Source organism: Mus caroli, unplaced genomic scaffold (assembly GCF_978045245.1).
Source record: "Mus caroli unplaced genomic scaffold, Mus_caroli_1 scaffold_2, whole genome shotgun sequence".
Lineage (NCBI taxonomy): Eukaryota > Metazoa > Chordata > Mammalia > Rodentia > Muridae > Mus > Mus caroli.
Window position 1 is genome coordinate 31,717,974 of NW_028227257.1, and position 18,211 is coordinate 31,736,184.

An 18,211-nucleotide genomic window follows, 5' to 3' on the forward strand; every position below is an offset into this window, starting at 1 on the left:
GAGGGTCCTGAGTTTCCATTCCAGCACTTGTGAGTATAAAGACAAGCAGGGGAAAGACCTAACTCCAGGACATCCAGATCCTAGTGTATGACCTAACTCCTCTTAACTGTGTGACATTAAGAAGACAATCTGCCCTGGCTATACACTGAGTGTCACAAAACAGCTGTTAGGAGCTTCGATTGAAATAATAAATCCAGTATCACTTTAGAAATCAGTGTAATCCTTATGCACTATTGATTTTTTAATGAACTACTAAAGAAAAAAAATGACTAAAATCCCTTTCCCCATTCTCAGCCACTAAGGAGAGTTGGGACAATTCTGTGTTTTATGAAAATCACCCTCATCCTTCTCTCAGTCCTCATTATTTTAATAATCAAAGTCAATTAATTGAGTATTTGGATCAGCATGTCCAACTGAGCCCAGAAATCAATAACTTCTCTTGCTCCACTGAACAGAAGGATCTGGCTCACCCTCAGCCTGTGGTGACAACTGCTTCTACATTTGATGGATTTTTTTTCTGTTTGTGTATTATAATCAACCTGCATGGTGCATGCATGTGGGCTCATGCAAATCATGAATTTCATTATGTCAGTTTAAGCCATACAGCAACCAATGAGACTTAACTAACCAAAGAAACTGTGCTATCCAGAGGTCTTGGTGAGAGGAAGGGCATTATGCCCTTCAACAGTAAGCTAGATTGGAAGACAATGCTAGAGTCATCCCATGGTACCTTTTACATAAGGTGCTGGTTGACTTGTGGTCAGTGAACTTAGCACTTCTCAGCCATGTAGACAGGGCTGCTCTCTTCTTCTCACTTGGCCTTCTCTGTCCATTCTGATAGAGAGGACAGAAGCCAAGGGAGGAGGAATTCTGAAGCAGCCAGAGTTCGTCACAGCAGCTTCAGCCACAGCTAGAACCTGCTGGCTTTGGTGACCCGGGTTGCCCCAGCTCCCGAGCTCCAACATCTTAGCCCATAACCCCTAAGATTTGTCAGTGGGTGGAATTATTCTCTTCTTAGGTTTCCTGTCTTGGCACTCACTCCAAGACTGAACTAAATTTGTTTGGTGGCTCCAAGAAGACTTGGAAGATGTTCTGCATAATTTCTCAAGCTGGAAATTAGACTACCAGCACATAGAGAAATCAGTTTCTAACGGCTCAGAAAGTTCTTCCCTGCTGGCTAGCTTTTGTAGCACCAGAAGGTGCTATGCAGGCAGACTCCTGAGGAAGAAAAGAAATCACTGTTTTTACCCAAGGCTGGAGCCTACATGCTCCATCACTGACTTGCCTTTGGTGCAATAGTGGTATGACTATTGTGCTGTAGTCAAATACTTTCTAATTAGACTTGAGGCCCCTCTTCTTTGAGGGGAAGGTTCCCAGGGTTGGGATAATGCCTTCTTTGTGACAATTCCAGTGGCATTTAGTGTGCTTAACTGGAAGCTAGTGGAAGTCGAAGACCCTGTAACATCAGCAAGTGCAACTAAAACGTGTTAGCATGCAGACTTCTGTTTATCTAAGTTACCCAAGGGCTCCAGATCTCCTGGAGAGTCTGACCTCAGAGACAGGAGGAATGGCTCTCAACACCTGCCAGTGACTTATCCACTGCCTATGATGCATTCAGTGTTTTCCTGTAGGCAATCATGCATTTGGTTGGATTCCTGTTCTTAACTCAGAAACACCAGCACTTCCTTTTTGTGATCTTCTGCATGTGAGACTTCTACTCTGACACCCATTCCTTTCTCTTGCCTTAGCCTGCCTGTCACATCCAGGGATTCCTGGATCAAATAGCTGTGGATCAAAATATTCATTTTTAAAAATTCCAAAAGCAAACCTTGCTAAATGGATAGAGTGACATTAAACAACATCCTGCAGTGATCGCCATCACTTCACAGATCCCCAGTGTGTTATTTGAATGAGATAACTCCCATAGACTGGGAATTTAAATTCTGGCCCAAGGATTTGGGTATCTGATGAGGTCCTGAATCCAGTCCCTCAGAAATACAGGCAGAAGACTGTATTTCTGTCCCTTCCATAAGCCTGAAGTAGAGGATGTCTGAGCTGCTCTCTTCTACAATTCCCCATTGCAGCATTCATGCTTAGAAGCCCTCCCACAGCTCTGCATGCCTTCCAGATTCACTTCACAGCAGCCTGGTGGCTGACATTCTGGAGATTTAAATGCACACACACACACACACACACACACACACACACACACACACACACACATACACACACACCAGAGATAGATAGCATCCTTACCTTCCCTGTGACTACCTGATCATCTTGCCTAACTTCTGCATTAACTTCCTAGAATTTCCTGGCTAGTCCTCCAAATGCACATCACACCTAAATCCTTGTATCAGAACCTATAGCCATGGGACTCACACTAAGACATCTGTCCTAAATGCTTAGCAAACACAAGCCTCTACCACATTGTGAGATTTTCAGAGCATCTGCTCTTGCTCATGGATGATATCATGCTGATATGCTACCTGGGAGCTGAAAGCAGAAGCTACTGCAGGTGTATAAAAGAGGGGTGGAGAACAGGCCACCATAGACATTACTGGAAAAGTACACCTTAAAAGCCTTCATCCTATGAGTACATAGAATCTAACCTTCAGGACAAGGTTGGAGGCAGTGGGATGTTCTAAATAGAGAGATGAGGCTCATCTTGTATCTCAGAAAGAATCTTTTGTGTATGTGCCTGTGGATGACCTGAAAGCTGAGCAACGTTTTGTATCCTGTATCTGACAACAATCTAAGTGGCTAATGCCGATGGAAGTATGAAAAATAAGGATGCATAAATGCAAAGGAGACAAGGGACTTCTGGGATGTTTAGGAGTTAAGACAGAAGGTTTATGGGCACTGATCATTGTGAAGAGCAGAAAAATAGACTGACCTCTTCCCCAGGTTTATTACATGGCTTGTACCTAATGTGCATGCAGCAAGTTCAGTAACTGTGCCTCTATCTTATGATAGAGATAACTGAGCCTGCACAGTTGCTTGGAATCTACCTGTTCTCAGAGCTCCAGAGCAGCAAGATGGTGTGAGAAGGTGAAGGAGGCTGAGACAGAAGCAGCAGCTGCTCTGTGGGTGAGTAGAGAAAGTCTGGACTCAGGATGGCCTTTGAGGACAGGAAGGATCAGGAGGAAGAGAAGTTCATTTTTGTATGTCTTGTTCTTTTGTCTTGGTGGCCAAGTTCTGCTCTGTGAGACATAGACGTGAACTCGTTGGCCTCTATGGGTTGGGTTAGCTGATCTTTTCAGGGAGACACAGGGAAGGCAAATGATGATGTGATCTGCGTCCCTGTGTCTGTCTATATCGAGAGGCAGTGGATAAAGCAGAACTTCAGAGGGTCCAAATGAGTTGGACATGGGCAATGGCAGGCACTGTGATTCTTCCATAGTGAGGAGCCTAGGAAAAGCCAATGGCTTTGGGAGGTAACACAATAGGTGAGGTGACTGAATGAAGAGCTAAATGAAAATCTCTTCTCCGTAAGCTTCTACTTCATGGGAAAGGTGCCACATACAGTATAAAGATGAGGATCTGTGGTGTGTGGCAAACAGTGACCCGTGCAGCATTGAAGCATTCAGACTAAGTGAGAATACATGATTGGAACCAAGAAATAGTACTCAGCAAGATGCTGCCACCCCAGGAAAGAAGACACAGGGTGGTTGGCCTTGGGTCTGTGGGTCCAGAGGGATCAAGGAGTCGGAGGAGTGAGGAGATTCACACAGTGGCTTGGCATGTTCAGGAGCACACATCAGCACCCCATATCCAGAGGGTAATGTGGGGCAATCAAACTAAAGTATTCTGGCAGTCGCAAAAACCTTTAAAACTATTACAATGGGAGCCACAGCTGCTACAGTTCAAGGCCTTGCTCCCTTGGCTTCATCCCACCCTTCTTGCTAGTTTAATAATGAAGCCACAAGTGACCTTGAGACAGAAAAATCCCTCATTCTTTCAGTACAGCAGAGAACACAGCTGGGCGCTCCAGATTTAGTGTCTGGGATGATGTCCGGGCTTTATTTTTAAGCCCTCATCTCTCAGACATGCAACCAAGAACAACAAAGGAGGGAAAAGTCCTGGAATAATCCCATGAAACACTATCTAAACGCCACCTCTCTTTAAAACTTTCTCCGTAAACAAGGCTGTCTGTCTCTGAAGCCTGACTTTTATCATCCTCTGAGGCATCAAAGCACGAAGGCTTGCTAGAGTCCAGACAAAATTCTTTACCTTTGACACATTTGTGCAAAGGTTTCTAACCTGTGGAGAGGTCTGCCATGGCACTGGAGGGGGTGGTGCTGAAAGAAGAGAAAGCAGTGCCGTTGTTGAGAAGTTCAGGGGAGTGTGGCATTCTTCCTCAGAAAGGGGTGCTTGGAAGTTCCATGCTGCTTAGTAGCCCCTGGGATTTGCGGTTTGAGGATTATAGGTGGTGAAGTTGATGTCCCCATATTATGTCTCTATTTTTTGTTTGTTTGTTCACTTGCTTGTTTGAGACAAGATTTCACAGTGGCCTTGAACTTATGATCCTCCTGTCTCAGCCTCCTGAGTACTGGAATTACATGCCTGAAGCATTATCAGACTTGATACCATACCATGTCTTCTTTGTTTTAATTCTTTCATATTTTCATATATACACATATACACATGTACAAGGTACTTTGACCTTGTCTTGCCACTATCATTTCTCAGTCCCCTTCTCACTCCCACTGAACCTCTTCACCCCAACAAATGACTTTCTCACATGTCGTGTGTGTGTGTGTGTGTGTGTGTGTGTGAGAGAGAGAGAGAGAGAGAGAGAGAGAGAGAGAGTCTGTGTCTGTATACATATGCATGCACGTGATCGCTTTAATTAAGGTTACTTGCATGAGTCAGGATTATTCACTTAAGCAGGGAACGTTACTAGAGGCTACACCACCGAGGAATGACTCCCTAGCAACCATTAACTGCCTAATAACTTCTCAGAGAGAGGGGAGCCTTCATGAAGCCCCCATGTGTGATGGATGATTGATTGGCCCTGTCTTTTGCAGGGGTTGCATAGGTAACTATGGCTGCTGCTGCTGTGAGTCCATGTGTTTAATCAATCAATCAATTAATCAAACAATGTCCTGATCAGATAGCATCTCACAGCACGCCTCCCCATCCTCCTACTCTTACATTCTTCCCAAGCCCTCTTCCCTCAAGTACCCCGAGCCTTAGAGGGAACAATACAAATGACTGGCTTTTGAGCACTCAAGTCATTTATTCTTATCACTTTAGCAAGTCATCGACCTCTACACTTATCACAGCCCATGCTAAAAGAAGCATCTCTCTGATCAAGTCTGAGAGCATCTCTAAGCCATAAATAAAAGCATAAATATTCAGGAGGCATTTGGACAGCACGTCAGCTTTAGTAAAACATCTATGTTAGGTTCTCTCCTAAGGCTCAAGACATTCCCATCATGGGCCTTGTGAAACAGCTATGGACCCTGTGTGCTCCACTGGCCTGTCAGCAAGATGTACCCATAAGCACCAGTGGCATGACCATTGCAGGAGTAACTTAGCAGTTTTTATTGTATGTGAGGCCTACCCAGTAGAGGAAAGTCGATACCACGTCTTATATGTTCACCCTGCTGGGAGACGGACAATGGCACTGTTCTCCCTATTTCAGGCTCAGCAGCAAATGGCTGTTTCATACAGAACAATGGCTTACACTTCAGAGTAGCATTTCAGCCAAGTCTTTCGCAGTCCAGCTGATTGCTTCTTTTATATACCAAGGGTCTGAGCTGATTCCAACTGTCCACTCAGATTTTGGGATTTTAAGCATCTCTAGTGCAGTGGAACCCCACTACGGTAATTCACAGGAGACCTTTAGAAGCCTCATAGAAGAACATCCTGGGAAAGCAAGTGTCTGAGGTTATCATAGTTGCCTGTCTCTGCTCTTATCTAGCTGGCTGTATCAGCGCAAAAAGACCAGAAGAGCAAGGCTTGAGGAGACACACAGCCCTCAGTAATAAGAAGAAAAGAGCTACGGTTAGTCAGGCAAGCCTCTTTAACACAGGGTCTGGTCTCACTTTGCAAAGGCCTCAGCAGCACAGGATGGTGTCATAAGCTGAAACGGACATGGGAATGTTCACCACATAGGTGATGCCGAAGTGATGCCCTGGATCCAGGCGAAGCAGCTCTATGAGATAAGCATCAGTCCGAAGTGAGTCAGAGGAGTATGACAGAGCTTGAATATCCTTTATCCAGAAGTTTCTCTGAATTGAAATTTTTTTCTCATATTGTGAAATAGTCACACATATGTAATGAACGATACTGAGGGTGGAACTCTTATCCAAACACAAAATTCATTTCTTTTTCCTATGTATTTATACACATAGGCTGAAGGTAGTTTTATGCAATACAATGCAACTATATTTTAATGGAGCCTTTGACACTTGAAGGTGAGAACTTTTCAAATTGTGCCACCATGTCCATTCTCAAAGGGTTTTAGGCATTAGCACATCTTGCAGTTCAGATTTTCAGATGCAGCATGCTCATTCTGCGTGGAACATTCTGAACACATGAAAAGAAAAGTTTGAAAAGTTGTGTTTCTAGACCCGGACCACAGCCACCCATCTAACAACTTTGAGGTATCGTGGCCTCAGGCTGGGATATCTGTATTGTTCACTATGTATTAGCTATCTAATTTGGGAGAAAACACTGCCCTGAAATTTAGAACATAAAACAGACAAACATTTAATATCATGCTCAGTTTCTGAAGGTAAAAAATTTGAACATGACTCAGCTGGTCACTGGCTTGAGGACTCTCGTGGAGATCTAGGAAGGATGCGGTTGCTGGGCTTCTGAAAGTAGTCTAAAGTTGACTCATTCATATAACTTTCCGAAAGAGTGCTTACCTGTGGGCTATGTGGACTTCTCCAGAGGAATGCCAGACAGTCTTCCAAAAAGGCATCAAGCAGGCTTCCCCTCCTCGGAACGGTCCAAGACTATGTCAATACAAAACACAGCTCTCAGCTCAAAAGGAATAAGAGTTTGTTCTGGAGCCAAATGACAGTAATCAGAGCCAAAGAACAGAGTCAGGTTGTCCTTACATGCCACATTCTAATGCGGAAATGGATTCATGAAGTTTTTGCAGTTATAGGACAAGATAAAGTCATAAATCACAGCATTTTTCAAACACATTGGAGCTAAAGACAGCCCAAGATAATCTGGTTATAGACCTGCAGCATTCCTACTTACCACAAGCCAGAAGTCCTAATCAGGCAAGCAGCTTTGTGGAATATTTAGCATAAGTAAAACATTTTTTCTTTCTTTCTTGGAACATCGGCCTATACAAGGGACAGAGTAAATCAGAAAGAAGCATCTTTTTCTGACCTAGCTTGAGAAATGACACCGCCATATAGGCCTCATTTTGTGTCCAGCCAGTCGCTCAGTTCAGTCCACACTCTGGAAGGAAGAATCAAGTTCAGTCTCTTTCACGAAATCTGTAGATGTGCTTGGAAGTCATCATCATGTCACCTCAAAGTCCTTTATCATCTGTGTGGGTAGCCTTGGAACTTAAAATTATTTGTCATAATGATTTTAAAGAATATCAGGAGATGGGTCCTTCTGAGAACTAGAACCTTTAAGACCCCTGTTAGGAACAGCTTTCTCCATACTGTGTCAATTGAATTAAAGGTAAGAAACTTACATAGAAGTTTCCAGAAAGATTCCACCATGCCATGATCAATACCTGCTTCTAGCAGAAACACTACGGCCCGCATGTTTTAGCTCCACAAAGAATCCTCAGATGTCCTTGTCACTCAAAGTTTTAGCTCATGACTTATTCCAAGAGTCAGTGTCTGTTTATCCAGGATGGCTAAGAAGTCTCAGCAAAGAGCTGGGGCAATGATCCAGTCCATAGCATGCTTGCTAGACTCTATCTTTATATTCTACTTTATGTTTTGAGATAGAGTCTCACACTAGCCTTGAAGGTCGCTGATTCAGCTAGCCTGGCTGGTTGATGAACCCTGGGGATTTCCGTCTCTATCTTCCCAGTGCAGGGTTAACAGGAATGTGTCACCACACTTAGATTTTTACATGGGGGCTGTGGGTCTGAACTTGGGTCCTCATACTCCCACTGAACTCTCTTATACTACAATGCCCATGGTACTTTTCATGTGGGAGCAATTGTGACTGTGGAGATGAGGGTAGAGGTGACGTATCAGTGACAGATACATGTAGACACATCAGAAAACTCCAGTGCAGTTCCCACCATCACTTCCCCCACAAGTGACCAGCACATGCCCTTGGACTTCTCTTTGTAAATCAGAGCAGGAAGCCCAGATGGTACGGTATCCATATCATTTTCACTGACCATGGTGTCCTTGAAGAGGTTGAGGTAGGGGAAACATTTGAGAAGTGTTTTTCTTCTAATTCTGTTAGTGTCCTGTAAGATAAAACACTATGCCCAGTCTCTGAGCATCACTTCATCAGGCATCAAACACAGTGGAAGTGGGGAAACAATAGCAAAGAAATTGAGGAACTGAGGCTGATTCAAGACATCAGATTTCCTGAGGTGGTTTGCACAAAGTAACAGGATACAAAAGCTCTGTTTGTTGGCTATTGTTTGAATGACTGTCACCACTTCCCCCAAAGACCCATATGATAAAGACTTGGTCCCCAGTCTATTATTTATTCACTAACCACTTTGCTTTCTGAGATGGGGTCCCTTAGTAAACCTGCAGCACACTGATTCAGCTAAGCCAATGCCAATGGTTCTCAATGTTCCTAACGCTTTGAACCCCTCTACACAGGTCTATTATATGGTGTGTTAACTTCCAACCATGAAAGTATTTTTGTTGCTATTTTATAACTGTAATTTTGATAATGTTATAAACCATAATATCTGCTATGCAGGATATCTGATATGTAACTTATACAAAGGGGTCGTGACCCACAGGTTGAGAACCACTGAGATGGAGGAAGCCTAGCTTTACTGTACTGACTTCATACAACCCCAGAGCAATGGGGCCATCCAATCTGGTGCTGAGAAATCCTGGGAGCCAAAATAAACCTTTCTTCTTTCAAGCTGATTATTTACTGATTATTTTGTCACAGTCACAGAAAGCTGACTACCACACCATTTCAATTGGCACTTCAGTGCTGGCAAGAATGCAGGCTAATGTTTGGCACCTGTGAAACATAAGTGAGGCTTTCAGCATTCCTGTTCTATAGACACTTTCATAAAAATTTTATTTGTTCCCTGTGATGTTCAATGTAATACACACATCAAGTAAGCCATGGCGTCTGGCCAGGGAACACATTCCTTCCTTAGAAGAGAACCCGTGTGCCTGTCCAGAATTGCAAATGCCTTTCCAGGGAGAAAAGGGTGATGGGATGCCAAGGGGAAACCCCTGGACTTTGGAGCAATGGCTGCCACTAAGCAATTGCTTTTGGAGCAATGGCTGTCCCATACTAAGAAGCTATCTTGACATCTGGGCACTGAGGTCACTTATCTCTTTAGACTGATCATTATCAGTCTACATTTCTAAACCACTCTAGTTTTAGGAGAAAACAGAAACTGCCCATTCATTCTGATTATGTATGTACAAAATCAATGCTATCATTAAAAACTAGCTTTTCCCTCTCTGGACCAACAAGCTCAAGTGTGGGAATGGCATTAAGGCTTGGTCCTCTGCAAATAATGGAGTCTGCTTTGAGTACCAAGGAGCCTGTAGCCACTTTTAGCACCCTACCTGATCTTCATTGAAAGTTGGGCTTCTCATGATTTTGAAATTTTCTCAGCTATTTTGAAATACATAATTTTGTTATGGTTTAAATATGAGATATCCCCTATAGACCTGCCTGTTAGGTGCTTGTCCCCTAGCTTGAGGGACTGTCTTAAAAGGTTTTGGAAACTTTTAAGAGGAGGCAACTTAATGGAGGAAGTGGGTCTTTGTGGACAGATCCTTGGAGCCTAAATCGTGGTCCTGCCTTCCTGTTCTTCTGTATGTCTTTCTCAGCTTTCTGTCTACCTGATATGAAAAAAAGTCTCACTTCATGGTCCTACCCCAAGATGTTCTGTTCAACATCATGGAACCAAGTGATCATAGTCTGAATTTTTATACCATCATCAAAAAAGAACATATTCTTCCATTAGATTGCTGTTCTTGAGTATTTTTGTAACAATCATGCAAAAGTCATAAATACAAATGCACTATAATTAATTATAATAACTCTGCTGTATGACAGATATCAGAAAACCTTGTTTAACTGACATGTCAAACCCATTGATGCTCATCTCCCCATCCTCCTCACCATCCCTGGTTCCCACTCACTCTATGAATTTGATTATTTTAGATTCCATACAAGTGAGATGCACAGTCTGGCTTTCCATGTCTGGCTTATTTCATTTAGCATCATGTTCTCCAAATTCTTCCACTTTGCCACTGATAAATGATGTCATTTTGCTAATTTTTGAAGTTCTAATTTATTTACAATATCTTTCCCTTCCCTATCTTCCCTCCAAATCCTCTCATACATCCCTCCCTACTCTTCTTCAAATTCATGGCCTCTTTTTCATCAATTATTCCCATATATACATATATATGAATGATATGTATACACACACACATATATACATATACATATATTTGTATATATACATATATTCCTAAATACAACCTGCACAGCCCATATGATGTTACTTGCATGTATGTTTTCAGGGCTGACTGCTTGGCACTGCACAGCCAATTGGTGTACTCTCCCTTGGAGAAAATCATTTTTGCTCCCAGATTTTCTGAGTTACCTATAATTCTTTCTTCAGAGTTGAGACTTTATGGGTTTTTCTCTGTCCAATTTGACATGCTCATTCGCGTCTACTATGTAATTTTTCATAAAGCTAAAACGCATTTCACATAGATGTGTTCACACACATGCACACACAGAAAGCTGCAGCACTAACACTCTTGCTTTATGGAAAATTTAGGGTACCACAGTAGCATGATGAAGATTCTGTTGTTGCTTTGTTACTCTCTGGGAAAGTTGGGAAAGCCATTTCGTTGTGTCTTTATTTATTCTTTCAGAAATATTTATTGAGCACTCATGGAATACTAGACAGAATGCCCAGCACTATCAATAAAAATAATGAAAAAGGCCAACAATAGAGCAGAAAGTGTGTTTCTGCATTTAAATATGCGTGTATTTATGTAAATGTGGGAGGTGTACACACGTTATCTGCTGAGCAGAATCCCAGAACAAGCTGGAAGTTGCCACCCACAAAGCCTGGTAGCCTCAGTGCAGCCAGGTCTTCCCCGTTTTCTCAGAGCATTCTGCAGGGAGTGAATCCCTCAGGGACCTCATCTCATGACACTCGGGAAGATACAATCATTGTCCTCCCTGCTAAGTGTCAGCATCGTCAAACAAGAGCTGCAGGAACTTTCACTGATGACCAAGTCTGTGAGGGCAACAATGAAACTAAACAAACTGTTCCCACTAGAAATGCAAATTGCCCAGATTCTGCCTCTCAGAGTCCATTCAATTCAAAGGAAAAAGATCTCACAACTGGATGTAGGCAGCTGTAGACCAGCTAAACTTACAGAACGTATAGGGCAGAAATGGCCTTAGAGTAAAATGGCTTGCTTCCCATTGAGGGTGATTTGGGGAATGAGTTTTTCTTCAAGAACAGCAGATGGATGGGACACAGGAAACAAAGGTCTGTCAGCCACATATACAGAGAGCAGAGAGGCAAGCTGTTTAAATGGACCAGTGCTTTTGCCTCCAGGTGTGGCAAGCTTTGCCTCAAAGGCTACAATTTAATTGTGTGCAGATTTGAGTCTAGCAGTTCCAGACCTATTGTTTTATATGTTAACTGAAAAACTTAATCCAAAATGTGTGCAATCTATTTTTTCTTGCAGCCATGAGATCACCAAATATGCACACTTCAACTGTCAGTGGCTATGACACAGCCAAGCCCTTTGAGACCAGTGACCCTGGTAACTTGAGTATGGCCTGTTTCTACTTCCATTCCAATTTACAACTTCTCCGTGGCAACTGAAGAATCACCTCAATTGAGTGAGATGGTTCCTAGTAGGAAAATGTTTGCTGGTCTGTGCATAACTTGCAGTAGATGCACATAACTCTGTCCCTACCAAGATTTACAGACCTGGTAATGTAATTCTCTTATTTGGCTTGTAATACAAATTTTGTAAAACACTAATTTTGATTCTGCTTTTCGTTTTTCCCAAAATGGAAATGTCTAAGCTAAGTTTATTTTTGGTTATAAAACTAATACATGCATACATTGTTCCTGTCAAAGTCTGAACACTTGATGGAGCTAAATTCTCTACTGAAAACAAGCCCAGTTCCTGCTGTCTCCTCAATCAGGAAAAATATTCCTTTCCAAACTTTTGCTACATTCTCATTCCAAACACTTGCTACATGCTAAACCCACAAACTCACCTGGACCCGTTCCTTTGCTTGTGTCTATATGTGAAAATTGAGTTTCCACCTAAAGTTTGCAGCATCAAATTAAAGGTCTTTACAAAGAGCTGAGGTGCCTGCTATGGTTTTAGTGCTTATTGCATCCCAAACTCATGTTGAACTTTATATTCTTTGTCTGAGTACTAAGAAATGAGACCTTAAGAGGTGACTCAGACATCAAACCTGTGCTCCCGTGAATAAAATTGGTACCATCTTTGCCTCTTTGCCCTTTGCCCTCTACCATGTGAAGATGAAAGATCTGTCATTTGGGGGGTGGGGGCGAGGCATTCAACATTCCAGACAGAATTGGAATTAATAAATCGGCTAGCGCCTAATGTGATGCCCTATTGGGTAACATCCCTCTCACAAGATGGTCCTGTCTTCAGATACCTCTGTCTTGAGCCTCCAGAGAGGAGCGCTGCTTCTGGCCCATGGGAGTATCTTGTAAGGGTTTGTAGAAAAATAAGGAAAAGCTAAGTGAGCAATGATTAGACTAATCTAAGCAAAGCAAAAACTTTAACATAGTTTCCCTACATACTTCTTTGACTAGAAAAATATAAGGTAGAATTAAGTCTGTAAATACACCCCAAACAGCATAAAGTAAAATGTATCTGGCCCAGTAGGCTATAAGATGCCTTAGTGAATTATGTGAATGGATATTTCTAAAATCTACTTCATGAAAGTTCAAGTGTCTTGTGGGCTTTAGGCATAATTGCTTAACCTCTGTCAACATGAAGCTCACAACATATCAGTGCTTTCAACAGGCCAGCAACTCACTCTAGGCATCCCTAGACAAACCTTGATTCTTGACTTGAGAGATGATCACTGGGCTGAGGAAGCAGAAAATATGGCCGCAATGAGCTCTTGGAACTGAGCGCTGTATATTCCAGGAGTGAAGCATCCCTTAGCAAAGAAAATTCTGCATGCAGACGGATCTGGCTCATGTCCACCTGTTACACAACCTGGAAAGATGAACAGGATCACATATTTACAGAGCTCCTTCCCTAAGCCAAGCATGAACGTATATGGCTGAGACTCATTCTGCAGCACTCTGGTCTGGGTTCCAACACACCAACTCTCATCTCCTCCCAAGATGGACTATTCCATGATGGCTCATGGATATGACTACAGATCTGCATGAGAATGAGGGTAGGCCAAGTTGAAGCTTGCATTGCCCTGAATAACAGTGGCCACAATGACCTGGTAGCTTGAGACTGTCCCCTTCTGAACCTTTCTAGGCTACTCCCTAGCCATCCCTCCCCCATCATTCCTGGGAGTGGACAACTTCCCTAGTTCTGAATGTCTTTTCCTTCCACTTGGGACACCTCACTTTTCCTTCAGGAAAGGCAAGTTCCCCCAGGCAGGATGTTCCCCACCCAGCAAAGCAAGTCCTCAAGAAGCCTCAACAGTGATGGCAGCTTCAGACTCACAGGACTATTACAGTGGGTGCATAAGAATGGGCCTCATCAGAGTGACAATATAATAAAGTCACAGAAGCAACCATTCTCAATTTGTACAGCAAAAGCTATTTTAGAGACATATAGAGAGTTCCCTAATCATTTAAAACACACCAAATAAACTAGGGTTGTTTTGCATCCTGCCTTCCAAAGCTGTTCACAATAGCTACTCTATCCACAATTTCACATATTCTGGTTTGCACTCTTTTCCTTGGCATCCACAGATGCACAACTTCACAGAAACCTTCCAATTATCTTAAAGATTCCATCCTTTCTTCTACATTGCTATGTCTTTTTTCCCCTTGGTAGTGCTGGGCACAGAACCCATAGCGTAGCACATATAGGCAAATGATCTATTCCTCACCATACACATTCCACACCATACACATGGAATTTCTGTTTTTATTACATTTTCCCTATTCTTGTTCTTCCCAGGGATTAGGCCTCCTCTGAAGAGGCCCCATACATAATCCCACCCTTTCTAAATTCTCCAAGGACATTCATTATCTTGCAACTGCCTTATGTTTAAGTTATGTTCTTTAATTCTTCAACTGTGTGGTCCTAACTAATGCATCTGGTTCTCTGAGGATGACATATTCTCAATACAGGGAAAAACATTTATACATACAAGAACACTCAAGAAGATAGCCCAACCTAATAAACAAAAAATAAATAGGCAAAGTAAAATAAACAGAAAAGAAGTGTGGCCAGTGAGCACATAAAAAAACGCATCCCCCATCACTACATGACAGAGTGAGGTCAGTCAGGTCTACTGCAACCAGGAGTCAGTGCAAATGAGCTCATATTCAATTTGTGCAAAGGAGAAATCTGCTTACAATAGAGAAATAAGGAGAGAGGAAGGAGGAGAAGGGAGAACAGGCTGCAGGGGACTCAGGGAAGTGAGATGTAGCTAAGAGTCAGCAGCTGTGACTAAGCCTGCAGTATCTACCAGCAGCCTGTCACCAGGGCTAAGATTCTGGCTTCCCTGGTTACTGGGACTGCAGATGGAGCTCTACACTCAGGGAAGGCTGCCTCAAGCAGGACACCATCTTGGCAGTCCATGTGCTCTAGAGAGGGTGGAATTGGGAAACATGGCTAAGCTGTTAGAAATAGTGTTTGTTCAAGTCCTTACAGGTCACAGTAGAGGCCTAGTAAGGGCTTGGGCAAAGAAATAATCTGTCACCATATAAAACCAACCATTTCTGGTGAGATGGCTGAGTCAAGAGTACAAAGGATACCTCTCCTGAGCATATATACTCAGAAGATGTTCCAACTTGTAGTAAGGACACATGCTCCACTATGTTCATAGCAGCCTTATTTATAATAGCCAGAAGCTGGAAAGAACCCAGATGTCCTTCAACAGAGGAATGGATACAGAATATGTGGTACATTCACACAATGGAGCACTACTCAGCTATTAAAAACAATGAATTTATTAAATTCTTAGGTGAATAGATGGATCTGGAGGAAATCATCCTGAATGAGGGAACCCAATCACAAAAGAACTCACATGATATGGACTCACTGATAAGTGAATATTAGCCCAGAAACTTAGAATACCCAAGATACAATTTGCAAAGCACATGAAACTCAAGAAGAAGGAAGACAAAAGTGGGATACTTTGTTCCTCCTTAGAATGGGGAACAAAATATCCATGGAAGGAGTTACAGAGATAAAGTTTGGAGCTAAGACAGAAGGAAGAACCATCCAGAGACTGCCCCACCTGGGGATGCATCTCATAAACAGCCACCAAACTCAGACACTAATGCATATGCCAGCAAGGTTTTGCTGACAAGACCCTGATATAGCTATATCTTGTGAGGCTATGCCAGTGCCTGGCAAATACTCTGGAGGGCATCATCCTGAGTGAGGTAACCCAATCACAAAAGAACTCACACAATATGTACTCACTGATAAGTGGATATTAGCCCAGAAACTTAGAATACACAAGATACAAGATACAATGTGCAAAACACATGAAACTCAAGAAGAACGAAGACCAAAGTGTGGACACTTTGCCCCTTCTTAGAACTGGGAACAAAACACCCATGGAAGGAGTTACAGAGACAAGTTTGGAGATGAGACGAAAGGATGGACCATCTAGAGACTGCCATACCCGGGGATCTATCCCATAATCAGCCTCCAAACGCTGACACCATTGCATACACTAGCAAGATTTTGCTGAAAGGACCCTGATATAGCTGTCTCTTGTGAGGCTATGCCAGGGCCTACAAAACATGGAAGTGGATGCTCACAGTCAGCTATTGGATGGATCACAGGGCCCCCAATGGAGGAGCTAGAGAAAGTACCCAAGGAGCTAAAGGGGTCTGCAACCCTATAGGTGGAACAACAATATGAACTAACTAGTACCCCCAGGAGCTTGTGTCTCTAGCTGCATATGTATCAGAAGATGGCCTAGTAGGCCATCATTGGAAAGAGAGGTCCCTTGGTCTTGCAAACTTTATATGTCTCAGTACAGGGGAATGTCAGGGCCAAGAAGTGGGAGTGGGAGGGGAGGGGAGTGTGTGTGTGGGAGGGTATGGGGGACTTTTGGGATAGCATTGGAAATGTAAATGAAGAAAATACCTAATAAATTAAAAAAGAAATGTAAATGAAGAAAATATCTAATAAAAATTGTTTTTGATAAATAAATAAATAAATAAATAAATAAATAAATAGTACAGAGGCCCTGAGTTCTGTTCTCAGCATCCACATCCAGCATCCCTAAGGGATTTGATGCTCTCTTCTAGACTCCAAGCCTACCCTACACTCAGGTGCACAAATCCACACATAAGACACATACATGTATACACAATTTTTAAAAATATGATAAACCTTTAAAAATAACCTTAAAAATGAAAGAAAGCTATCATACACAAGTATTTCTCACCTAATATAACCAAAACAATGGTGTTACAGATTTGTGTTGTTCAGCTACTGGAATATTCACATCCATTATGTGACATCCAAGGGATGGGACTCAAGTCAAAAGACAGAACTCTCTCCTGCTTCCTACGCATCTGTCCATGTGGCTTGGAGGGAGTTTTATGCCATTTTCGCATAATAAGCTCTACAATACTTCACTCAGCATTTAGCACATGAAAAAGTGCTGTGGTGTGGTGTTCCCCATTGGTGTGTCACAGTTGTTTTCAGAGAGATTTGAGATCTGCAGCTCCACCCGTGTCCAGTATTTTTAAGGGCCTGGGATAACTGGAACTCCCACTTTGAAAAACTGCAAGGAGTTTTTCTAAAGGCTAGAATGTACAGGTAGTGTATTAAGCTATTTCAGAAAAGAGGGTTCAGTTGTAAAACACAAGGACAAGATGACCAGTAGCAGAGCTGAGAATAACAGCCCATACAAAAGCAATCTATATCATATGAATGGCAGAAGAGTTTATAATTCACCAGTGGATTACTGAAAATAAAATGTCAATCACACCAGCACAAATGAGTCTCACAGACAAGACACATACACCAAAAAACACCTGATGAGAACTCCCAGGAACAGGTAAAAATGCCTGTTAAGAGGAGCCCGGCTGTGGCAGGGGTGGACTGACTACAGAAGCAGCAGGAGCCAGAAATGTCCCTGGTTGATGATAGACTCAGAGGTCAACATGTAACACATTGTTAATTAGCACAATCAAAATCAGTGCACAGTACAGCTGGTAACTGTAACGTTGGAATGAAGGGAGACTGTGACTTGCCCACTAGGTACATTACACACAGCTTGTTTTGAGCCTGTTTTTCAAACAAAATACCTTTCGAAGGCATTTGTGACACCATGAGGTCAGAGGAACGCTCACTGGATATGACATAAGGTGCTTGACACATTGCTATAAGCTCCCATATCACAGGAGTGTGTGCTTATGTTCTTACCAATCAGAATACAGGCTGGAGGACAAAATGTTGTATGAATTTTACTTCAAAGTTACCCCCAATGGCTGAGAGACACTGAAGGCACAGGTCACTCTCCATCAGTGATAGCTACACGAGAGTGCATTTTCACTTTTGTCCTAAGTTTTCCATAATAGATGATCTTCTACTTTTATCCTTACTATCTAATATAATGAAAACATTATATGAGCACAGAATTTAGAAAATAATGTCTAGAACAATGCCTGTGTGCACTGAGTTCAGGTCACCCCTCCTACCTAATTCCCCTGTAATGATATTTTTTTTAATTAAACTTAGTTAGCTTTTGGAAAAGCCAGAAGGAAAAAACAAGACTTGGGATAAAGTTCTATTTTAAGGCAGAGCCTGTCTTTGCTTCATCTTGTGAGGAACACAGCAGTATGAGCATATGAAAC

General features: G+C 42.4%; 1 non-coding gene across 1 annotated transcript; it reads right to left on the bottom strand.

Annotated features, from left to right (window-relative positions):
• Nucleotides 1-11,880: 11,880 nt before the first annotated feature.
• Nucleotides 11,881-12,196, bottom strand: LOC115030548 (small nucleolar RNA U85). The gene has a single exon (XR_003836128.1). It is a non-coding gene; the product is annotated as a small nucleolar RNA U85 (small nucleolar RNA).
• Nucleotides 12,197-18,211: the final 6,015 nt, after the last annotated feature.